Consider the following 26427-nt stretch of genomic DNA (forward strand, 5'->3'; position numbering starts at 1 on the left):
TTGCTGTACAGTGATATGAATGAAGTGTCACTTTGTGAATTTCACATAAATTTCACCTAAATTTCGAATAAAACTTGGGCAACATTCACATGGATATATAGCCTGTACATCCCCGAAGAGCCAGATTTTTCTGGCTCAGTGTGAACTGCATGCAGCAGCCTGTGTAAAGTCAATGAAGACAAAGTGGGTATGCAGACTTACCCAAACATCTGACTTTAGGCCTCCTTCACATAGGTGTTCCATTCTGTACAGTCACTATAAGGGTTGTCTTCACCAATATGGGATTCACTAGTGTTCCCTGCAGCCACCTATTCAAATCAATGACAGGTGGACAGCTTGCTTGTATGGATCTCCAAGTGCATCTCGGTGTACATCCATGGATGACCAATGCCTGGATCAGAATGCAGGCTGTTTGCATTCTGGTCTGTGCTTCAGTCCTGCATGAATCATCTACAGGAGGTATTTGCAATGGAAGCAATGCTGCACAACTGCTGTAGACACTATTATGTGGCAGTTGAATTCAATGGTCCATTATAAAAGTGCCTCCTGAAAAAGTCAACATGACAGTTTAAAAATTCAGTACCACAAACTATTGCAGCAGTGGCAATGAGAAATAAACTCCTCTGGACATCATATTCATGTCCATTTCTCTTACCTCTTGCTAATGGTCCAAACTGGGTGTGCAAATCTCAATTATATTCCCTGTGGTAGATTTGGGGATTTAGGTCCCATTTACGCTTACTGACGGGGAAACCCAAAACTCATGGGTTTCAGTAACATTTTGACTGCTGAAGCCGGATTGAAAAGTAGATGTTTATTATACAAGCATGTAGCTAGACCTCCATGCAGGGAGAGCAGAACAATACATGGTGTTGGATTCAAAGAAATGCTCTATCTAACTTAGGGCTTTCTAATACAATTTATATGCTCTACAGTGGGTGGTACCTAGCTATCTGATCTTTCTTTGAAGAGTCATCTGTGTCTTTGGTGTAACTCATTGAGATGCAAATAGTTATCCACATGTTATTGTTATTTCCATTGTCCTTTGGGTTTAACAGGTCTTCAAAGGCTGTGATAATAATCTTGTAGACAATAGGTGGTGTGAATGCTGGTTTTTCTCATACAGTCCAGAAAAATAAATAAGTTGTTAGGCTATCTAATTCAATACCAATGTATTTATCATTTATATCTAAAATGGCTGCTCCATTTTCCCTTACAATCCCTCCTCTTGGACATCATATTGTCCAAACAATTATCCCTTCATAAAAAGAAATTTGAGAAACATATTTACTTTACAATTCCTCCCCTCCTTTAAATTCTCATACATCTCACTTTGTTTGCCTAATATTTCTTTCTAGTTCATATTTCTCCTGATTTATACATCCAATTTACTTCTGCAGAAAAATCTAATTTTGCTTCACAAAGGCTGAAAAATGCAAAACATTAAACAAAAATTAAAAATCAAAAAGTCTAAAAAACTGTGTGTTGGGCTGTTTATGAACGCCAAGTCTGTAGTTGATTCCTCCAATGTATCCTTGACAGCTAGTCCTCCATAAGACTGTACTGCAACACCTAAGAACTCGTACAATGTTCATACATAATATTTTCTTCAGGACCATCGCAGTCCACATGACAAGAAACTTCCGGTAGGTGTGCAGATCTGCTGCAATTATAGCAAATTGAGCTTTGACTTCTATTCATGGACAGCTGAAATGATAAGTGGAAATGTTCTTCAGATACTCAAAAGTTTTGAAACCACTTTTCTCCATCACTGTTGTTTGTGGCTGATGTCAAGAAGTCCAGGAATAAGGGAGGATATTTTTGAAGATGGCGTCATTCAGATTGCTAGTCTAACATTAGGTATTTAACAAAAATGCCCATGAAGCCATGGCATTTTTATTTTTCTGCCTAAGTAAATCTGTGTTATAGAGACAATAAGACCTAGAAGAAAAGAAATACATCTTAATACGAGGAGAAACCATTCTCACTTTGTATAATGTGTTACTCAGTCGTCATCCAAACTTAACTACACTATTCAGAATTCAATCATAAACAATCGGCCATCTTAAAAAGGGCCTATCATGTATGGCTGGGATCAGTGACCTTACAGTTGACCAGGAACATGTAAATACAGAGACAGGAGACTTGGAGAGCACAGAATACAGGACTTAGAAGAATGGCAGGAGGACAGTTCAGCACTGGGGTACTGGTCTTAAAGTCAAGCAGGACACAAAATGCTAGTAAGAAACACTTGTAGCACTGGGGATCAGGGCGCACAGGGAATGCAGGCACACAGGATACAGCTGATGTATCAAGGATTCTAAGACCGGAAGGATACCCAACAGTATCATCTGGGGAGAACACAGCATGTCCGCACATGTAACAAGGGCGAGGGCCCTTGTAAGGGCCGAGGCGCAGAGTCTAAGGAACTGCCTTGTCTTCTCCAGAGCTCTTGAAGGTAGAGATGGGTTTGCTGCAGACAGTCCCCAGGTTGCGGTCCTCGTACTCACCCAGGCAGGAAACTACTGGGAATTACTAACTGATAAATACGAACCCCTTGCAGTGATGAGGCACAGGGATCACTGGACAGTAGGGAGCTCAGTTCAAGCTGACATGCATAGAAACACACAGACACTGGGAACAGAAAACTAGGAGTAGGTAGTAAAGCAAGCAAACAAACAGGGGTCTCTAAGAGCAGATAGAGATGTACAGTGACACCAAACAGGAAACAGGATTGAAACACATTCGGAGACACAGAGACAATCTGCTAGGACCTTTAAGGTGTAAAGCCTGAGGCAATGAGCCACATTAGAATGAGAAGAGATGGCCTGGCTGGGCTCATTAAATCAGCAGGAGGTTAAGCAGCCGAAAAACACAAGTCTTGTGGGACAATAGGCAACAGCAGAACCTTATAATTTAAAGTCATGGAACTACATGTACCAGCATACCCCTGCTGCTCTTTGGAAATAGAGGAGACAGATCTGAAGAAAAGCTGAAGACCCTGACATAGCTTTAATTTAAAATCTTGACAATATCTAACTAAGCTTAACAATCAATATAGTAACACTAACACACATTCATTATATTTCTTAGGATATTATAGGTGTTAAAATAGAGAAACAATTATTCAACTCAATAGTCAAACTTTCACAATAATATAAAAACTTTAACTTAAATCAAGGAATGCGCTAAAACCACAAACTATTCCTAATTTAGTGTAGAAACATTAGTGCAAAAGATATATATATCTATTATCAATTAATATCAAAAAATATCAAAATTATGTGCAAAACATAAGTAATTTAAATAATTAAATTTGTGAATATAAAAAAAACAAAAATGTCCAATTCTGAATTTCTTCAAATGTCCAAACAAATCCTTTCCAAATTCAGGTGCTCTCAAAGAAATTGTGCCAAAATCCACCACCAAAAGTAAAGTTGGGTAACTCACCAGAGCTCCATGCTGATCAATCTCTAGATCAGCAAAAAACGCTTTTTGCTCTGGGAGCAGATGCAATGAATCAACTTCTCAGGTGTGATGATCAATAGCTACACATTCATCCATAAGGTAGGTATCCACCACTCAATATAATGGTTCCAGGGGCATTATATCACTCTCTCTTTTTATATCTCTCCACCGAGGTCATGTTTGGGAATGAAAGAGAAAAATCATGGTGCAGCCAGTTTTTTTATAAAAGTATCCAACAATTTAATAAAGATTTACACTCACAAAAAGGGTGTCTTCACCGACACCAGTGTAACAGCATAAAACAGCAAATGGTATAACAGTCTCCTGTTCCCCGTACACTCACTACAGCGCTCGTGACTTAATTTTCTCCACAAACGTCAGCATCCAGTAAGCCCTACTAGTTTCGTCATGAATGACGTCTTCAAGGGGCAGTCTGGATGCAGACGTCGGCTCCTCTCTAATATACCACCCGCACTCTGCATTGCTGAGCAGCTTAACCAATCACATTAACAACTCCATGAATATGCATCTCCAATTACAGAATGTTAAGGCGAAGCAGCACAATCTCCAAACAAGCTTCCAACCTCGTCTTACACCCTGCAATTTCTTTTTTTAAAAAACATCCACAAATATCACAGGCCATATAACAGCATCAAAATACTAAAAAAGCAGCATAAAATGTTAACATCGTCCATTTAAAGGGACATACCCACATTAAAGAAGAACTCTACAATCAAAATTTATATATATAAAAAAAAAATACATATATAAATGTGTAAAAAAATACATAAAATATCTCTAAAAAATACAAACCAAAAACTATACATAAAATGAAACAAGTAATCCTCCTTTATATATCAAAAAATTCCTTCACAATCCCCATATATCACAAATTCCATTTTTTTCTTTTTTCTTAACCCAAAGCATGTAGAATATCCAAGAAGTATTCTTTCAAAAGTTTGTCAAAAAACAGTTAAGATCAATATCTATATTCATACCTTTTGGTTTTAAACAGTCCAATTCATATATCCAATATGTTTCCTTCTTTGATATTTCTTTAATCATATCAGACCCCTTCCAATGCTCATTAATTTTTTCAATGCCATAAAAAATTGCTAAACTTGGGTCACTATTATGTTTTAATTTAAAATGCTTCGACACACTATGTTTTTCAAAACCTTTTTTTATATTATTTAAATGTTCTGCAATCCTCGTCTTCAAATGTCTCCCTGTTCTTCCTACGTATTGGAGGCGACACGGGCACTCCAAAACATAGATCACATGTGTTGAATTACATGAGATAAACGAGTCGATATTATATTCTTTGTTAGTTGTACTTGAGCAGAACTTTTTCTTACTTTTACTCAAAGCCTTATTCGCTGTTTTACATGCTTTACATTTTTTACAGTGAAAAAAACCTTTTAGACCCGGAAAAAAAAATTTCTTTATATTAGGGGGATCTAAAATATTATGGACTATCTTTGTTTTCAGAGATCTATTTTTTCTATAGATAAATTTTGGTCTCTGGGGAATAATTTCTCTCAATACTTCATCTTTCAAAAGTATGGGCCAATATTTTTTAACAATTCCTTCTATGATCTTATATTGATTATTGAAATTTGTAATAAATGAGATATCGAAACCTTCATTTTTTTCTTTCTTATCAAGCAAAAGCCTCTTCCTATCTTTTTTATCAATCAAATCCCTTTCAGAAACCAAAAAAGATCTATTATACCCTTTTTCTGCGAATCTATCTATTAACATTTCTGTTTGATCAAAAAAGTCTTTTTGTAAACTACAATTTCTTTTTATCCTTGTGAATTGACTTCTTGGGGTACTATATAACCATCTCGGATGATGTCCACTCGAGACGGGAATATAACTATTTTTGTCAACATCCTTGAAAAAAGTCTTTGTCCAAATACAACCTTCATGTTTATACAATATCAAATCTAAAAAATTAATACTATTGAAATCACTAGTCATCGTGAATTTCAAACTATAGCGGTTCTCATTGATCACCACCAAAAAGTTTTCCAAATCTTCAAAAGAACCTCTCCAAATCATCACAATATCATCTATATAGCGCCTGTATAGCGCTATTTCAGGCCATTTTTCAAAGATATTTTCTTCTTCCCATTTGTCCATAACTATGTTCGCTACACTAGGGGCATATTTTGCGCCCATAGCAACCCCTTTACACTGTTGAAAATACTTTCCACCGTACCAAAAAAAATTATTCGACATAGCGAACTCTAACAGTTCAATAATAAATCTCCTTTGAGTTCTTTTAATCTTAGATTTATATTTCAATGCCCATTGGAAAAAGGGTATAATAGATCTTTTTTGGTTTCTGAAAGGGATTTGATTGATAAAAAAGATAGGAAGAGGCTTTTGCTTGATGAGAAAGAAAAAAATGAAGGTTTCGATATCTCATTTATTACAAATTTCAATAATCAATATAAGATCATAGAAGGAATTGTTAAAAAATATTGGCCCATACTTTTGAAAGATGAAGTATTGAGAGAAATTATTCCCCAGAGACCAAAATTTATCTATAGAAAAAATAGATCTCTGAAAACAAAGATAGTCCATAATATTTTAGATCCCCCTAATATAAAGAAATTTTTTTTTCCGGGTCTAAAAGGTTTTTTTCACTGTAAAAAATGTAAAGCATGTAAAACAGCGAATAAGGCTTTGAGTAAAAGTAAGAAAAAGTTCTGCTCAAGTACAACTAACAAAGAATATAATATCGACTCGTTTATCTCATGTAATTCAACACATGTGATCTATGTTTTGGAGTGCCCGTGTCGCCTCCAATACGTAGGAAGAACAGGGAGACATTTGAAGACGAGGATTGCAGAACATTTAAATAATATAAAAAAAAGGTTTTGAAAAACATAGTGTGTCGAAGCATTTTAAATTAAAACATAATAGTGACCCAAGTTTAGCAATTTTTTATGGCATTGAAAAAATTAATGAGCATTGGAAGGGGTCTGATATGATTAAAGAAATATCAAAGAAGGAAACATATTGGATATATGAATTGGACTGTTTAAAACCAAAAGGTATGAATATAGATATTGATCTTAACTGTTTTTTGACAAACTTTTGAAAGAATACTTCTTGGATATTCTACATGCTTTGGGTTAAGAAAAAAGAAAAAAACGGAATTTGTGATATATGGGGATTGTGAAGGAATTTTTTGATATATAAAGGAGGATTACTTGTTTCATTTTATGTTTAATTTTTGGTTTGTATTTTTTAGAGATATTTTATGTATTTTTTTACACATTTATATATGTATTTTTTTTTATATATATAAATTTTGATTGTAGAGTTCTTCTTTAATGTGGGTATGGCCCTTTAAATGGACGATGTTAACATTTTATGCTGCTTTTTTAGTATTTTGATGCTGTTATATGGCCTGTGATATTTGTGGATGTTTTTTAAAAAAAGAAATTGCAGGGTGTAAGACGAGGTTGGAAGCTTGTTTGGAGATTGTGCTGCTTCGCCTTAACATTCTGTAATTGGAGATGCATATTCATGGAGTTGTTAATGTGATTGGTTAAGCTGCTCAGCAATGCAGAGTGCGGGTGGTATATTAGAGAGGAGCCGACGTCTGCATCCAGACTGCCCCTTGAAGACGTCATTCATGACGAAACTAGTAGGGCTTACTGGATGCTGACGTTTGTGGAGAAAATTAAGTCACGAGCGCTGTAGTGAGTGTACGGGGAACAGGAGACTGTTATACCATTTGCTGTTTTATGCTGTTATACTGGTGTCGGTGAAGACACCCTTTTTGTGAGTGTAAATCTTTATTAAATTGTTGGATACTTTTTTATAAAAAAACTGGCTGCACCATGATTTTTCTCTTTCATTCCCAAACATGACCTCGGTGGAGAGATATAAAAAGAGAGAGTGATATAATGCCCCTGGAACCATTATATTGAGTGGTGGATACCTACCTTATGGATGAATGTGTAGCTATTGATCATCACACCTGAGAAGTTGATTCATTGCATCTGCTCCCAGAGCAAAAAGCGTTTTTTGCTGATCTAGAGATTGATCACCATGGAGCTCTGGTGAGTTACCCAACTTTACTTTTGGTGGTGGATTTTGGCACAATTTCTTTGAGAGCACCTGAATTTGGAAAGGATTTGTTTGGACATTTGAAGAAATTCAGAATTGGACATTTTTGTTTTTTTTATATTCACAAATTTAATTATTTAAATTACTTATGTTTTGCACATAATTTTGATATTTTTTGATATTAATTGATAATAGATATATATATCTTTTGCACTAATGTTTCTACACTAAATTAGGAATAGTTTGTGGTTTTAGCGCATTCCTTGATTTAAGTTATAGCACTAAGAAATTTATTTGGTTTCTTTGAGGTGGAATTGCTGCTTTAAAGTATTAAGGGTGTGGCGCTTTTATTACACTTGTAATATAAAAACTTTATAAGATAGAAAATGCTCGGTTCTATTGTCACTGGTAATAGGGGATTTCTGGCTTTGTCTGGTTCGTTTGGGGACCTCTCTTAGAGTGTTGAACTCGTTAATACCAGAGCCCATACATGTTAGATCAGAACACACAACAAAGAAGATCTAACACCCAATAAATAGGCAACTAGAAACTTCCAAAGAAGGTACAAACTTAACCAACTACACCGATATCAGCTAATGGGGGTGAAATATTTAAGTATTTACAAAAGAAAACAGACTAATAAAACAAGGAAGAAAACAATTTGGAACAATACTTCCATTGGTTGATTTTTTTTTTTTATGAAGGCTGTGATCTTCCGTTCTGAAAGCCTGAAAGAAATCCAACCAAGGCATTGATCTAATCTGATGAATAAGCATCAATTACATTTAGTAACAAACATGACACTTTCCTCCTAATAAACCAATGGTTAAAGATCTAACAACAAAACATACAGTACATACTTTTAAAATTTTCTCTCTTAGTTGTTCTAACAGTGCACTTTTCTAATACCAAAAATTATTGACGTCAAATTAATTATTACCACGTGGATTTTGTTTATGGTATACCATTAAGAAAAATTTTTTTATTATACACCATGGTTAAAAATGAGCAGCTCAATGTAAACCTTTTAGTAAGCTACCATTTGTGTGCAAGAGTTATACTTCACCATACTGAACACATTGGAAACTTCCAAAACTGTATCTTCTAAAAAAACAAAAACAAACACAAGATAGTGAATACACATAACAATTCACTATTAACATCTGATTTCCTTTTAGAGTTCACTTGGCTCAGTAAATTTGCATGACCATACAGCTGTTCTCATTCACAAACCATGCAATTAACATGTGTTAAAGAAAAAGGGGGGTCAGCACTCGGTGGGCTATCAGCATCTTAAACCTATGAGAGAGCACTCCTGATTTTTAAACTTTAAATAAGATCAGTGAAAATGCTTTTTACATGTCACGGACTCTTTTAACATTCCCCTTGACTTTTTATCAATTTTAATAACGGCAGTGGGTGTGGCTTAAATGTCCAAACCAATAGTTACCCCAGCAAGTGTTTCACAATTTTCAACTTACAATTTTCTTAGATTAATTTTTTTAGAATGAGCAGTATATTTTACATGTTTTTTTTTTTTTTCCCCTACATTAAATTTATCACATTCCTAAATTGGAAAGTGCAAAACTTCTGCATATTACACTTATAGCTTTACGATTTTAAGTGATTAGTTACCCCAATCATGTCTCAATTTGTTTAAACTTCTAAAAGTCAAAAATCAAAATTTAGTAATTTTAAGGTCAAAATGTGTTTATCTTCTAGATGTTGCCATGACCAACATGGTATTGACTCGTTACCTTTACGTGCAACATCACATCACCTTAAAACATAAGTAACAAAACAAATCATTATGCCACTGATATTGAATCAGTATTGTCAGATATTTTGCTGACAGGGCACTTTAGGCAATTAATACAGTCATCCCAGACAATACAACATACAATCCATGGATCTCACACATCTTATCACAACAACATACTCTCACAATTAGCTTGCTTAAATTCTAGACAAAAATATGAGCACATTTCTCTAATAAGGCTGCATTCTCTTATTTTTTTTTCTGGACTGTACCTCAAATCTATATATAGATCTCATTTCCCCTTTTTTTTTTTTTTTTTTTAATCTGGCGTTCATACTTACAGTAGGCTTTAACCCATGCCTCTAGTTAGGTCATTGTAAGTAGGCAGGGTGGTAGTATAAACTATTACAGTTATTTGGCAATATTACCAGGTTCATGTTCTTATATAGGACTATAAGTCTCTTTTATTTCCTTTTTCAACAATTTTGTTCACATTGTTCACTCACAATTGTTCAATTGTCTTATCTTTGAAAGTATCTGGGTAGTACTATTTTTTTTTTTTACATTCTTTCAAGAGTTTAAGGTGCAATTTCCCTTCTAGGGGTACTAAACCCCTGTGTGCCTTGGTTCCATTCCTTGAGGGATTCAGCCACTCCTGTTCCAAAGTTATATATCATGTACTTTGGCAATCCAGGAGGAGCTCCCGGTGGGATCACACAGATACCCATTTGGGGTGTACACGGTGGTACAATTCCCCATCTCACACGGTGGTGAGACTTCCTCAAGAATTAATCTATTACTAAGCCCCCACGATCAAATGCAAGATACGATATACCTAGATAATGTCAGAATTCATCTATTACTAGGCCCCCACGATCATATGCAAAGATACGATATACCTAGATAATAGCAGGAACCGTATATCTGGCCCCCAATCCTGGCCAAGGATATATACCAGACTATACTATGCATAAATTAGCCACACAGACTGAACAGGGACACCTCAGTCACATAGGCTGAGGGGATTCAGTTATACAGAGTAAAACAATTCAGGAATGTAAAAAAAAAAGTACTTCTTTCTACAAAAAGAGAGACAGTCCACTTATATGTAAAACACATGGCAGCGCATAAAGAGATCCATACAGTACAACCAAAGCAACCAAAATTTCAATAGGAAAAGATTATAGAACTTTTTAGAGAAAGTATAGTATCTGACAGCTTTGTTTCCTAAAAAGTCTTCCACATCAGTTTATAGACACTGCTGTAAAATACAGTTCCTCTACCTATGGTGTGACTTTATGAAGAGCCACGTAGAAGAGAAAAAAAAAAAAAAAGAAGAAAGCTTCATCAATCAAAACTGGTACTAATGTTTCAAGCAGTGCTGTTTTTTTTTTTTTTAAGCAGCCTGTCACCCATGGCAATGGACCACATGGCCCCACCACACTTAGTACCTTATCAGTCATACCTCAAGATATTTTGAGTCAGAAGACCCGATCCCTGACCTGCCCAGTCGCCCGGTAACAGGAACTGCAGAGATCCTACCTAACCACACATTGCACCTGAAATAGGGCAAATCATTCAGCAGAACACATTCATGCAAAAGGACAGTAATAAGTAACAGATAGTATGGAAAGTAAAAAGAAAAGAAAAAAAATTCAACAGTCAAGGTTCTTGGAAAGGGTACTTTTCCACAACATCGACTTTACAGAAAAAGACACAGCACAAGGGGAAATCATAGTAAGCAGAAAGTTAGCTTACCATTGCCAGCAGAGATGACTTCCCAGGTTGTGCTGTCCTTCTGTGTCTAAACGATGTCTGTAGAGTTTCCCTTTCCGGCTCGAAGGACCAAATTGACGGGGAAACCCAAAACTCATGGGTTTCAGTAACATTTTGACTGCTGAAGCCGGATTGAAAAGTAGATGTTTATTATACAAGCATGTAGCTAGACCTCCATGCAGGAAGAGCAGAACAATACATGGTGTTGGATTCAAAGAAATGCTCTATCTAACTAGGGCTTTCTAATACAATTTATATGCTCTACAGTGGGTGGTACCTAGCTATCTGATCTTTCTTTGAAGAGTCATCTGTGTCTTTGGTGTAACTCATTGAGATGCGAATAGTTATCCACATGTTATTGTTATTTCCATTGTCCTTTGGGTTTAACAGGTCTTCAAAGGCTGTGATAATAATCTTGTAGACAATAGGTGGTGTGAATGCTGGTTTTTCTCATACAGTCCAGAAAAATAAATAGGTTGTTAGGCTATCTAATTCAATACCAATGTATTTATCATTTATATCTAAAATGGCTGCTCCATTTTCCCTTACACTTACCAATGGGGCCGTCACCAATTACATCCGAGAACCCCATTGGGGGTTCCTGGCAATTTAGATGTGGGAGCCAACCCTATTATATTCAATGGGAGGCTGATCGCTCCCACAGACAATTTCCAGGAACACCTCCGGGGTTCTAGCATGTAATCAATCTCAAGTATAAATGGTGCCATAGTCACTTCTGTGCCCTGATAATGCAGTGTGGAGTTGACACAAGCGCTACTGTTTATTACACCAAGGAATGTTTTTTTTTTTATTTTTATTAACCACTTGCCATCCTGAGGATTTACAATGCTCTACCCAAACAAAATTTACGTCCTTTTTTTACACAAATAGAGCTTTCTTTTGGTGGTATTTGATCACCTGTGCACTTTTTATTTTTCGAACAAAAAAATAGACCGAAAATTTTGAGGAAAAACCATTTTTTTTACTTTCAGCTATAAAAAAATATATAGTAAACTCAAAGATAGTCATAAATTTAGGCCACAATGTATTCTGCTACATGTTTTTGGTAAAAAAAATCCCAATAAGTGTATATTGATTGCTTTGTGTAAAAGTTATAGCGTCTATAAACTATGGTATAGATACTGCAATTTATGCCGTTGTGTGCTATACAGCGCTGCACTAGTTTAACTGAGAATTCCGGGGTTTATGTCCTTTTTTTCACACAAATAGAGCTTTCTTTTGGTGGTATTTGATTACCTGTGCGCTTTTTATTTTTGGCGCTATAAACAAAAAGCATTTTTGAAAAAAAAAAAAATTAAAAAAAAAAACACAATATTTTTCTCGTTTCTGTCATAAAAAATATCCAAAAAACTCAAATGTCGTCAGAATTTAGGCCAAAATGTATTCTGCTGCATGTTTTTGGTTAAAAAAATCCCAATAAGTGTTTATTGATTGCTTTTGTGTGAAAATTATAGCATCTACAAACTATGGTATAGATAATCGAATCTACACAGCTTTTACTTTGACTGCCCATCACATTTCTTGAGGTGCTAAAATGCCAGGACAGTACAAACACCCCAAATGACCCCTTTTCGGAAAGTAGACACCCTAAGCTATCTGCTGAGAGGCATATGGAGTCCATGGAAAATTTATTTTTTACACAAGTTTTTGGAAAATAAGATTTTTTTGTTTTTTTTACACAAAGGTGTCATTTAAATGATATATTTCTTGCACAAGCAATGTGTATATGTGGAATTACACCCCAAAATACATTCTGCTACTTCTACTGAGTATGGGGATACCACATGTGTGAGACTTTTTGGGACTCTAGCCACATACAGGAGCCTGAAATCCAATGACCACTTTGAAAGCCTGAAGGTGCGTAACTTCCTCACTACCTATCACAGTTTCGGAGGTCCTGAAATGCTAGGATAGCACCAAATCCCCCCAAATGACCCCTTTTTGGAAAGTAGACACCCCAAGGAATTTAAAAAGAGGCATGATGAGTATTTTGCTGATCTAATTTTTTCTCATAAGGTTTTGAAATATAAAAAAAAGAAAAGAAAAAATGTTGTTTTTTTTTCTTTCTTCATATTCCAAAAACTTGTGGCAACAAACGAGATATGCAAAATACTCACCATGCTTATCAAATTCTTGGGGTGTCTACTTTGAAAAAAGGGGTCATTTGTGGAGGTTTGGTGCTATCCTGGCATTTCAGGGCCTCCAAAACTGTGATAGGTAGTCAGGAAGTGTATGATTTTGGGGTCTTGTACTTGGCTAGACTGCTAAAAAGTCTCTCACATATGATACCCCATACTCGGGAGAAGTAGCAGAATGTATTTTGGAGAGTAATTTCACATATACCCATGGCATGTATGAGCAATAAATCACTTGAGACAATTTTGTGTAAAAAAAAAAACAAAAAAAAACTTCATATAGTGGTTCATATAGTGAACTCGGTGTAAAGCTATTCACCCTGAGGTCATCACAGAGGACAAGGGGGCACTCTTTACGTCTGGAGGAAAATAAATTTAATCTTCAAACACGGAAAGGTTTCTTCACAGTGAGAGCTGTAAAAATGTGGAATAGACTTCCTCAAGAGTTGGTTCTGGCCAGCTCAGTGGATTGCTTCAAAAAAGGCCTGGATTGTTTCTTAAATATACAGAATATAACTGGATACTAACATTTATAGGTAAAGTTGATCCAGGGAATATCCGATTGCCTCCTGGGGGATCGGGAAGGAATTTTTTTCCCAGCAGGAGAAAATTAGATCATGCTTTGCTGTGGGTTTTTTTTGCCTTCCTCTGGATTGACTGTGGGTATAGGTTTATAACTTTTTTTTTTTTCTATGGTTGAACTGGATGGACTTTTTCTTTTTTCCGCCAGACTAACTATGTATGTAACATCATTCACTCTTCTAACCACCTGAAGACCAAGCCTTTTCTGACACTTTTTGCTTCCATGAAAAAAATCTGTATTTTTTGCTAGAAAATTACTTTGAACCCCCAAACATTATATATTTTGTTTTAAACCAACACCATAGTGAATAAAATGGTGGGTGCTGCAATTTTTTATGTCACATAGTACTCGCGCAGTGATTTTTTTCAAATGCAGATTTTTTTGCAAAAATTAAACTTTTTTTTACTTTTAATGCACAAAAACACAATATATTATATATTGGCCAACTATTTGATAAAATATAAAAGATGACGGTATGCCGAGTAAATAGATACCAAACATGACATGCTTTAAAACTGAGCATGCCCTGTGCAATGGCAACAAACTGCATACATTTTTGATATCCATAGGCAACGCTTTAACAGCTTTTATAAGTTACCATTTTAGATTTACAGAGGAGGTCTAGTGCTAGAATTACTACCCTTGATCTGATGTTCATGGCGATACTGCACATGCATGGTGCAACCGCTGTTTACATACCAGCACAGGGTCATCGCTCACACACGCAGGTGTGGGGGGCGTGGGTGCTTTTTTTTTTTTTTTTTTTTAATTATTTTTACACTGGCCCTTTTCATGTTTTTTTTTTTTTAATCACTTTTAATGCTATCACAGGGAATGCAATTATCCGCTATAACTTCAATGGGCATTGTCATATATTCTTTTTGATTAATCTGGGTTTTGTCAGACTCTAAATATCTCCTCTGCCCTTACATTATCTAATCTCACCAAGATCGGTGTGATCAGATGCTTTCCCAATTTACAAATGGCGCTGTTTATATCCTGCAAAACTGAAGTGATGAAATGATGGTAGCTTCCGACTTCTTAGACTACAGAGATGATTGGCACCATTCCGGTCTCCAATCAGCTCTATGGTCAGCTGGTAGAAACACCAGCTGCATTTTCAGGTTCCCCCGATGATAAGGGACTGCTCGAGAAGGCTGTGGAAGGCAGCGGGGGAGGGGGGCATCATATCCCGCTGCTTGTAAAAGCAATCCTGCAGCTAATTAGCCACTAGGATTGCTTTTACATGAAAGCCAATCGCCGGCTGAAAAAAACGATACCAGGATCATGCCTGCAGCTGTAGGCATCATCTTCGTATAACCATTCAAATTCCAGTGATGTACCAGTACGTCACTGGTCCTCGTTTGGTATATATGCTATGTTCTTTTTTTTTTTTCTTTTTTTTTTTTGTATGCAGCCTGTGGGCTGAATGAAAAAAATAGAAGAAATCTCTGCCAGAAAAAGTGTGTGGTATGCCCACCATTAAACTATACTGCTCTGCATCCACCCACTTCTAATGGTGGGCACACATTAGGTCACAGGGTGCCACATGTGCCAATTCCAAGATTGTGCAAATGTCTAAATAGTGGCACGGTTGAATAAAAATTGTCCACATATAAGTGGTACCCTATATGGAAAAAGGTTGGCATCAAGTCCCAAACTCTCTTGCCACTGCTCCCCATGTAGTCTGGGCATCCCGGGGGGGCTCCACGTGACTATTTTTTCCCTTGTAAATCCGAAATGTAGAAGTATACAAATGAAGGAGCGCTATCATCATTTAAACATTACAAATACTATAACAGAATATGCAAAACGGAAATAAAGGCCGCAAAAATTGAAAAAGGAACGAAAGACTGCAAAAGATAGCAGGACCAACCCCCAAAAATTGTTCAATTATATTAATAGTAAAAAGATCCGGTCCGAGCATGTAGGCCCTTTGAAATTAATCTAGAGTGGGTGACTGGGGACAAAGAGAAGGCAAATATTATTAAATACCTTCTTCAGCTCTGTGTATACAAAGGAACATGGGGTAGCTCTTGTCTATAATAGACATGGTATTGATACAGCTCTAGATGATCCACATTGGCTCACAATTGATATGATCCAAAAATATTTAGACAGAACAAAGGTGAGTAAAGCACCTGGACCGGATGGCATACACCCATGGGTCCTTAAAGAATTGAGCTCTGTCATTTCAAAGCCATTGTTTCTAATTTTTAGGGACTCTTTAATGACTATCATAGTACCACTGGACAACATGGTGCCAGTGGAGAGTTTAATAAAAGACCACATAGATGAGTTCTTGCTGGAAAAAAATATTTTAAGCAACAGACAGAATGGATTCGTGAAAGACAGAAGTTGTCAAACAAATCTGATTTCTTTTTATGAGGAGGTGAGCAAAACCTTGGACACAGGGCTGGCTGTGGATGTGGCATACTTGGATTTTGCAAAAGCGTTTGACACAGTTCCCCACACACGGCTAATGTATAAGGTAAAATCTATGGGCTTGGAAAAATCTGTATGTAAATGGATAGAAAACTGGGTTAAAGATCATATTTAAAGAGTAGTGGTTAATGATTCATACTCTGAATGGTCTAGGGTTGTTAGTGGTGTACCCCAAGGTTCAGTGTTGGGACCCTTACTTTTTAATATATTTATAAACAATATAGGGTCTGGGATTAAAATTTCCATTTCAGTCTTTGCAGATGACACCAAGCTGTGCAGTGGAATAACGACCGTACAGGATGTCTTCAACTTACACGCTGACCTCAATGCACGTTTAATTGGGCAACTATGTGGCAAATGAGGTTTAATGTTGATAAATGTAAGGTTATGCACTTGGGGGCTAAGAATATGCATGCATCATACATACTAGGGGGAGTAGAACTGGGGGAGTCACTGGTCAAGAAGGATCTGAGGGTTCTGGTAGATCACAAGCTTAATAATGGCATGCAATGCCAAACTGCGGTTTCTAAAGCAAGCAAAATCCTCTCTTGTATTAAGAGGTATAGGGTATATACCCCTGTACAAATCATTATTATTACCTAATCTGACACATGCAGTTCAGTTTTCGGCACCAATTCACAAAAAGAACATTGGGGAACTGGAGAAAGTACAGAGAAGGGCAACCAAACTGATAAGAGGCACGGAAGAGCTCAACTATGAGGAAAGATTAGAGGAACTGAATTTATTCTCTCTTGAGAAGAGGAGATTACGGGGGGGGGATATGATGTATATAAATACATCAGTGGTTCATATAGAGAACTCCGTGTAGAGCTATTCACCCTGAGGTCATCACAGAGGACAAGGGGGCACTCTTAACATCTGGAGGAAAAGAAATGTATTCTCCAAACATGGAAAGGTTTCTTCACAGTGAGAGCTGTGAAAATGTGGAATAGACTCCCTCAATAGTTGGTTCTGGCCAGCTCAGTGGATTGCTTTAAAAAAGGCCTGAATTCTTTCTTGGATACACAGAATATAACTGGATACTAACATTTATAGGTAAAGTTGATTCAGGGAATATCCAATTGCCTCTCAGGGGATCAGGAAGGAATTTATTACCCTGCAGTAGCAAATTGGATCATGCTTTGCTGGGTTTTTTGCCTTCCTCTGGATTAACTGTTTGTATAGGATTATAACTTTTTTTTTTTAAATTAATTAATTGATTAATGCTTGAACTGGATGGACTTTTGTCTTTTTTCAGCTAGACTAACTATGTAACTATGATCCTCCAAATGTCTGCATGGCTCCAGACTCACCTGAGGAAAGGCACTGACACTAGGCAAACAGCATTGGGGATAATGGGCATTTCTGCCTAGTCCCAATATGAATAAAGAGTCAGAGAGAATGCCGTTCCCCTTTACATGGTGTTAAGGGCCAAAAATCCAACCCTGCATCCTCTCCCCAAGTCCTTGTAGCAGTTCCTTCATATATGTGTAATTCACACAAACATTTTCTCTGTGTCCATCGATAGTACAAGGCGCACATACAGGACCATGTTGGGCCCAGTGTAGGATATGTAAGGCCTGAATAGTATTGTCTCTGGCCTCATGACCCACTATAAAGGCAGTCTGGTCTGGATGAACTAAGGCCCTAACATGGTCCTGGAGGCACACTGCCAAAATCTTGGCTAGTAATTTGTTAGCATTCAGCAGAAAACTGGGCTTATAATTGGCGCACCTCTGTGGGTCTTTGCTTGGTTTCGGCAAGACTGTAAAATGTGCCAGGATAGCTTCCAAGGGCAAAGAGTAAGAAATGGACTTGAAGACAGCTGGGTCATCAAGGAGATTCTCGTTAATGCAGGCCATAGACGGGACATTTATCGGCCAAATTGTCGATAAACGAAAAATCGGTTGTTGCTGCCACCAATGCTTACGAAAGTTTTTAGTAGATTTTCCAGCATGACCGATAAAAAGAAATAAGAAGAACCGCGAAAATCGGCCGACGACATTGCCCACTAACGGTGTGAATATCGGCTGATTTTTCATTCGGACGAAAATTCGGCTGATAAACGTCCCGGCTATGGCCTGCATAAGTCTCCAGACTCTGGTGTGCACCAGGGGGGGCAAAGTGTAAATGTGACTGGGGAATGATCAGAGCTCGTAATAGACTCGATAGAAAAGGAAAGGACATTGCCTAAGCAAAATTGGTCTATAAAAAGGAGATTAAGACAGGAGTACTTATCAAATGTCAATGAATAGTAACTGTAGTCCTGATCTTGGACATGCACCATCTGCCAGCTGTCCACCAAATGGAGAGCATGGAATAGTTGTTTAATATGTTTGAGTGCTCGATATGATAGAGCCATTTTACCTGGAGAGGTGCCCAGGCGAGGATCAAGAGTAATATTAAAATCATCCCCCAGAATCATACCTTTTTTAAAATCCATTAATTTCTTAAGGGTTATAGAAAGGAATTCACTGTACGGGAATTCAGGGCATAAATTGTAGCAAAAGTTTATTTATGACCATCGATCAAACGCTTAAGGAAAAGGTAACTGTCCCTCTGGATCAGTTTGGATAGACAATAAGGAGAAGGGGCATGACTTCCATATGGAGCTATCAAAACCCCTTGAGCCTTAGAGATAGGAGACATACAATGGTCAAAGGTCGTGAGGGGCATGCGGGACATAGAGTTGGCAGTGAAGTGCGTTTCCTGCAGAAAAAAATATCAGGTGGCACAGTTCCTGACAAATTCTCTTCTCTCCAGGGGAAAGCAAAGTTTCCTAACAATATAGGACATAATTTTCATCTTGGTAGCCATGTTGACAATACAATGAGGGACCAACACACAAAGCATAAATAACAGAGAACCCCACCAGATCAAAAGCATTAGCCCATTTGGGCAAGCAACCAGACACAGATTGGCTAAGACCCCTTCATGTACAAGAGAAAAAACATATACGAGGAAAAAAAAAAAACAGAAAAAACAAAGGTTAAACAAGAAGGTCCAAAAAAAGGGGGATGGACCGCCTAAGGGAAGGGCAACCACAGAAGGAAGGCGTAAGCCTCCCACTGGGGGTTACCCCCCTACTGTGAACTTAGAGTAGAAATCCTTCACTGGAGGGCCAACCTAATGCATATTTTTTTGTAAGAAGAAGAAAAAGGGATTTTTGAGGTGCCAAAAATATTACTCAAAAATATATACTAAAAATAGACATTTTATTACAAACATATTAATACACCACTTCACAGTATAAAAAATAAAACCACCACAAAGTTTCCATGCGGCTATGAAGTCTGTGCAGTTCTGGCTTCCTCAGAAGATTTATGAGTGCGGCAAAAGGTGCCACTACAAATGGAAAACAACATACAGTAATACCTCAGTTTAAAAATGCCTCGGTTAACCTAATTTTCAGTTTACGAATGAAAATCCATTGAAAATAATGCCTCGGTTTACAAATTTTTTTTGCAATACGAAGTGTATGTCATTGCTGATTTTTAAATGCAATTGCCGTCTTTTTTTTTTTTTTTTTTCTTTTCTTCACTATAGCTCACAACATTAGCTGTCACTTTCCCCTGAGTTACAGGAAACTTTGTATCTTTTAAGAAACTGAAAGGAAACGTTTATTTTAACTCGGGGAAATAAACTAAAAGAAACTCTTTTAGCTGGAAGGGGAAAGTGACAGCTGAATTTCTGAACTACTGTATAGTGAAGAAAAAAAAAAGGCGGTAATTTTATTTAAAAACTACCACAACCTATGAGGATGGCCTCAATTCTTTATTAGACTAACTTGATGACTGTAAGAACAGAGACAGGAGGCAGAATATCCAGATCCATGGGCTGTCTGAGGCAACTCGTCGACCCAATTTATTACCTACGGTGCGAGGGCCTGTTCCACCAACTCCTAGGTGACTCTGCCCCCAACGAAACTGAGATTGATAGGATTCATACAGACACACAAACTGCAGGATGCCTACACTGGGGAGCCTACACTGTGTGCTGGAGAGGAGCGTCGGGAAGCCTCGTGGTTGGACACCATCTTAGCTGCTATCTGGGAGCCAGCAGGGTGAAGAAGGATTGAAGCCCGCTAGCCTGGAGCCGCTGCCGCTGGGAGGCTGAGAGGAGGTGCCAACTTAGGTGGCATGATTCGGGCAGGTGAAGAGTCAGGAGACTGCTGCTGTGGTAGGTTTTGCCCGAGGTGAAGCAGGAACTCCGCGCTTGAGCATCTTCACGCCATGATGGTCAAGCCATGCCTCCATATCTATTAATTTTATAAAGATTTGCCCCCTTCCAATAGTCACTCTGCAGCTATTATCTAAGCTTGAGCTATCAGGTATTGCTAATACACTGTGCACTTACCAGCCCATATATAATATTATTTTTATATATATATATATATATATATATACAGTGGGGATCGAAAGTTTGGGCACCCCAGCTAAAAATTTGTATTAATGTGCATAAAGAAGCCAAGGAAAGATGGAAAAATCTCCAAAAGGCATCAAATTACAGATTAGACATTCTTATAATATGTCAACAAAAGTTAGATTTTATTTCCATCATTTACACTTTCAAAATAACAGAAAAGAAAAAAATGGCGTCTGCAAAAGTTTGGGCACCCTGCAGAATTTATAGCATGCACTGCCCCCTTTGCAAAGCTGAGACCTGCCAGTGTCATGGATTGTTCTCAATCATTGTCTGGGAAGACCAGGTGATGTCAATCTCAAAGGTTTTAAATGCCCAGACTCATCTGACCTTGCCCCAACAATCAGCACCATGGGTTCTTCTAAGCAGTTGTCTAGAAAACTAAAACTGAAAATAGTTGACGCTCACAAAGCTGGAGAAGGCTATAAGAAGACAGCAAAGCGTTTTCAGATGTCAATATCCTCTGTTCAGAATGTAATTAAGAAATGGCAGTCATCAGGAACATTGGAAGTTAAAGCAAGATCTGGAAGACCAAGAAAAAGATCAGACAGAACAGCTCGCAGGATTGTGAGAAAAACAATTCAAAACCCACGTTTGACTGCATGATCCCTCCAGAAAGATCTGGCAGACACTGGAGATGTGGTACACTATTCCACTATAAAGAGATACTTGTACAAATATGGTCTTCATGGAAGAGTCATCAGAAGAAAACCTCTTCTACGTCCTCACCACAAAAATCATCGTTTGAACTTTGCAAATGAACATATAGACAAGCCTGATGCATTTTGGAAACAAGTTCTGTGGACCAATGAGGTTAAAATTTAACTTTTTGGCCGGAATGAGCAAAGGTACGTTTGGAGAAGAAGGGGCACAGAATTTAATGAAAAGAACCTCTGTCCAACTGTTAAGCATGGGGTTGGATCAATCATGCTTTGGGGTTGTGTTGCAGCCAGTGGCACAGGGAACATCTCACGAGTAGAAGGAAAAATGGATTCAATAAAATTTCAGCAAATTTTGGATGGTAACTTGATGCCATCTGTGAAAAAGCTGAAGTTAAAGAGAGGATGGCTTCTACAAATGGATAATGATCCTAAACACACCTCGAAATCCATGAGGGATTACATCAAGAGGCGTAAACTGAAGGTTTTGCCATGGCCTTCACAATCTCCTGACCTCAACATAATTGAAAATCTATGGATAGACCTTAAAAGAGCAGTGCGTGACAGACAGCCCAGAAATCTCAAAGAACTGGAAGACTTTTGTAAGGAAGAATGGGCAAAGATACCTCAAACAAGAATTGAAAGACTCTTGGCTGGCTACAAAAAGCGTCTACAAGCTGTGATACTTGCCAAAGGGGGCAGTACAAGATATTAACTCTGCAGGGTGCCCAAACTTTTGCAGACGCCATTTTTTTGTTTTCTGTTATTTTGAAAGTGTAAATGATGGAAATAAAATCAAATTTTTGTTGACATATTATAAGAATATCTAATCTGTAATTTGATGCCTTTTGAAGATTTTTCCATCTTTCCTTGGCTTCTTTATGCACATTAATACAAATTTTTAGCTGTGGTTCCCAAACTTTCAATCCCCACTGTGTGTATATATGTATATATATATATATATATATATATATATACATACACACACGTAGCCCTTCCAAGGTAGGCTGATGATAGGGGGGTTCCCCAGAAATGTGTCTGTGTATGGCATCTAGCCTCAGGTGTGACATTATCAGTGGGCGTAGCTTTTTCTGACGGCAGTCAGCGTTGGTTCCCTACAAGACTTCCAGCCTTTATTACACATGACTCCCCTTGTTTTCCCTGGTCAGAGTTGCTTGGGACTCTGCAAACTTACTCTACAGCTTGATCCCGTTGCACTGTTACATTTAACAGTAGATAACCACATTTGTGGGAGCACTAGCTTTGAGTGTTTTTATTTAATAAATCCTACTGTTTTTAATACCACACACACTTTTTTTTTCCTTTTTAATCTTTAAATGTACCTGGAGTTCCCTGGCCTGCTCTCCATTCTGCAAAGGACTACTTCTGAGTTATAGTAGCCATGCATCTGGTTTTAAATTGGGGTAACTGTGTCATTTAATTTCCATTGATTTTTGTTTGTAATTGCCAGGATCACCCTCTCTTCAATAGTTGATGTTTAGATCTATAGGTGGTATTTTGCATAAATGCTATCCATTTGCTTTTGATCACTGTGTTCCTTACTGGTTTAAGGTAGAGTGTGTGTGTTTTTGTGTATTTTTACTGTCAGGGATTAATACACAGTGTCCTTTCCACAGAAGTTGCTGAGCATGGATAGCTACAGAAGAGCGTCTTTCTGAATTTTTTAAATGAAGAAAAGGGAAAGAAAGACCGGCCTTTCTACAGAGAAGTCTATTAGACCATAATGAAACAGTGCTGCTCCCAGGTAATCCATCATCCCAACACAAAGCTGTCGGCTCCTGCCCACTGCAGAGGTTAACACTGTAAATGCAGATATACTGGCTTTTTCTTGCTACAGGCTTCTCGTGGAGCATTGTTGTCTTTGTATTAGTGGTACAAAGCAAGTTGGACAGAAATACTGCCTGTCATGTCCAGTGACTGACAATTATTCTGATTACCTTCTTTCAAAATTTGCATCACAGGTCTGTATATTTATATTTAGCACTGCTTTATCTTTATCTACCTTTTTTTCTGTGCATTACTGTAGTTATACATATATAATGCTGTTGTAGTTGCATTATTGGTTGTTTTTAGACATGAACCATAAAAATTCCCAAACCATGAAATGTTTCAAAAGAGTGCAATTTCTGTGGTGTTTTTTTATAAATAATCAGAAAATAAGAGAGAATTTGTGGAAGGAACATGTAGGTGTATTTGTGTTTTTTGTACCCACATAGCAGTGTGCTTGATATAGGCAATTCATCAGCTTTTAAAATAAATTGTTATGGTTTTGAAAATGAATTGGATTGACAATTAGAATAAGATGAATTTCAGACTCCACAGATCATTTAGGAACTATTTATTGTATATTTATTAAATCTATATATTGGGATAAATGAATGGGACTTTAATTTCAGTACTTGAGATCATACACATAAGATCATAAAAACCGTAAGTGCTTATTGATAGTATTGTTTCTAAAATTATGCATAGACCACTCTCTACGCTTGGAATAAAAATATGTTTATGTACAATAACATGCAATATGCAATCACTGACCACATGACTTAGCATTTTAAATTGTATTTAAACAATTCCAGGATTTGAGTAGTACAGCGTCTGCACAGGACCAAAGTAATCAGCAATTTTGATATAATTGTAGTCGGTTGTCTTACACTTATCTGTGGTGGACAACTTGCAGCATAAGTATAAACATTATTTCACAAGCAAAGCATATAATAAGCATATACATATTATTATATAAATAATGCATTGATTAAAGTGTCATTAAACCCATATTATTAAAAACTATCAATAAATGTTCAGGTAATGGGTAAGTGAGCGCTAAATGTCATTATAGCTGCTGTACACCAAAAGGTACCAAACAACCTCAGATAAAATATATATGCAGAGGGTGCAGCACTGGGGGATAATAAATAATGCATAAAACAAACATCAATGAATAAAGTGCTGGAATGCTTTAAACCAGTGTCTCAATGGGCACAATTAATGTAGTATATAGCATGCTATGGTGCAAAATACAATAAAGTGCAACAGATATAGTCCACACATAAGTCACTGTGTCGTGACTAATTGATAATGGTTGTGAGTGCCCAGTCCACAATATCCCAGTGGGTTGAGTGCTGAGAGAATCGAAGAGATCTCTATAGTAAATTCAAAAGGTGGTCCAAACCAATAATATCCAAACCAATAATAGACTGCGCACTCACCAGATGCACAATCAATATGCGCATGTAAGAGATAACCCCTCTTAAGGTTTAAGATCATGCATACCCCCTATGAATACGTGGGGGTGTATAAAACGCGTCAGAAGGAGCTACAGTGCAAAGATGTCACGCCGCCGCCGGCACCACATGGGTCCCGGCTGCCATCTTCTTTTGGATTATCTGGTCAGTAATTTTTTACTCTTATGCTTGCTGAATGGAATAAACAAATATTTTTAAGCAGTATCACGCTATTGGGCCTCCTTTCTTTCTGGGGCTCCTTGTGAGCTTCCTACCACCACAGAGTCATGTTTAAGGAGGACAGAGCCATGCTTAATGAATGAGTGAGCAGAGTACGGGAACAGACCAGACCACACTCTAGAGGGAATCCTGGATCTTAAACCTTAAGAGGGGTTATCTCTTACATGCGCATATTGATTGTGCATCTGGTGAGTGCGCAGTCTATTATTGGTTTGGATATCGCCACCTTTTGAATTTACTATAGAGATCTCTGCGATTCTCTCAGCACTCAACCCACTGGGATATTGTGGACTGGGCATTCACAACATTATCAATTAGTCACGACACAGTGACTTATGTGTGGACTATATCTGTTGCACTTTATTGTATTTTGCACCATAGTATGCTATATACTACATTAATTGTGCACATTGAGACACTGGTTTTAAGCATTATAGCACTTTATTCATTGATGTTTGTTTTATGCATTATCTATGATCCCCCAGAGCTGCACCCTCTGCATATATATCAATAAATGTTGTATTACATGCCTTTCTCACTCAGGCACTATGGAATTCATTTTCTGTATTCTGCAAAAAACCTGGTTCATCCTGATGTTCTCTGTCTCCCCCCTCTGTCCGTGTCCCCACTGCAGTTGGGGATTTGTTAGAGCAGTGTTGACAGCTAGTGCACATGGTTAGTTTTCAGTGTATTCTTCATTGAGCATTTTCTCTCTATCACATCTGAGCAGCTCATGTGAATATAGAGTCATAAATATACACAGTGGTAAATGACAGATTACTCCCTCCCTCCTCCTTTATGCCCACTATCCAGCGAAACACAGTGTGGGTGGGATATTACATTTGGATTGATGGAGGCTTCACCTCCCTCTTATTCTATGACACAGACTGGAGGGGCGTGACACAGCCTGTGACTGACAGAAATACACCATACCATGTCATTGCCAACAAATATAAGGTTTGATTTAAATGATATATTTGTATGACAATTTAAAACTGTTTATTGATATTATTTAGTTTTCCTGTTAGTAAAAATATTGTAACTGGGATAATGAGTGCTAGCAGGGTTGAAGGTTTTGTACAGTGTGCAGCATGTATGCAACTATGGAGCAACACCTCCAGGATGGATACCGCTGCAACAGATGTGAGCTGGTTGTCCTCCTGAAAGCTCACGTTAGAGATTGGGAGGAGCAAGTTGCAACACTGGGCAGAACTGACAACCTTGAAAGGGGTCTTCTGCTGTCTGAGCAGGTAGCTAATGGGATTGATGTGGAGAGTGGAGGGCTATTCAGGATTATCAGGTAGGGAAATAGGTTACTGTAGCGAGAGGGAGTGATAGGGGCTCACATTAAAGGAAGTCCAGCCCTGGGTTTGAGCACCCAAACAAAATTTGCCAAGTTGGGTGAAGATATGGGGGTAGCAAGCTCAGGGGTGGCAGTCGGGAGAGCAGACCATCTGGGAGGGGTGGTGTGGGTAGTGCAGGAAGGCCTGGACAGTTGGTAGTAATAGGGAATTCTATAATCAGAAGGACTGATAGAATGATTTGTTGCCAGGATCACCTCAACCAAATGGTTTTGCTGTCT

At 37.7% G+C, this 26427-nt stretch overlaps 1 long non-coding RNA gene across 2 annotated transcripts in view; it reads left to right on the forward strand.

Annotated features, from left to right (window-relative positions):
* LOC149441051 (uncharacterized) overlaps positions 1-26427 on the forward strand; it is a 162398-nt gene that overhangs the window by 121577 nt on the left and 14394 nt on the right. Inside the window, exons 3-4 of one of the 2 annotated variants that reach the window (XR_016307439.1) lie at positions 22998-23125; positions 23219-23342. This is a non-coding gene — a long non-coding RNA (uncharacterized LOC149441051). The remainder of the gene's footprint in view (positions 1-22997; positions 23126-23218; positions 23343-26427) is intronic. The other variant, XR_016307438.1, reaches the window with a different exon arrangement.

This window comes from Staurois parvus, unplaced genomic scaffold, assembly GCF_062004578.1.
Source record: "Staurois parvus isolate SC_StPar_1 unplaced genomic scaffold, SC_StPar_1.0 ptg001032l, whole genome shotgun sequence".
NCBI classification, from domain to species: domain Eukaryota; kingdom Metazoa; phylum Chordata; class Amphibia; order Anura; family Ranidae; genus Staurois; species Staurois parvus.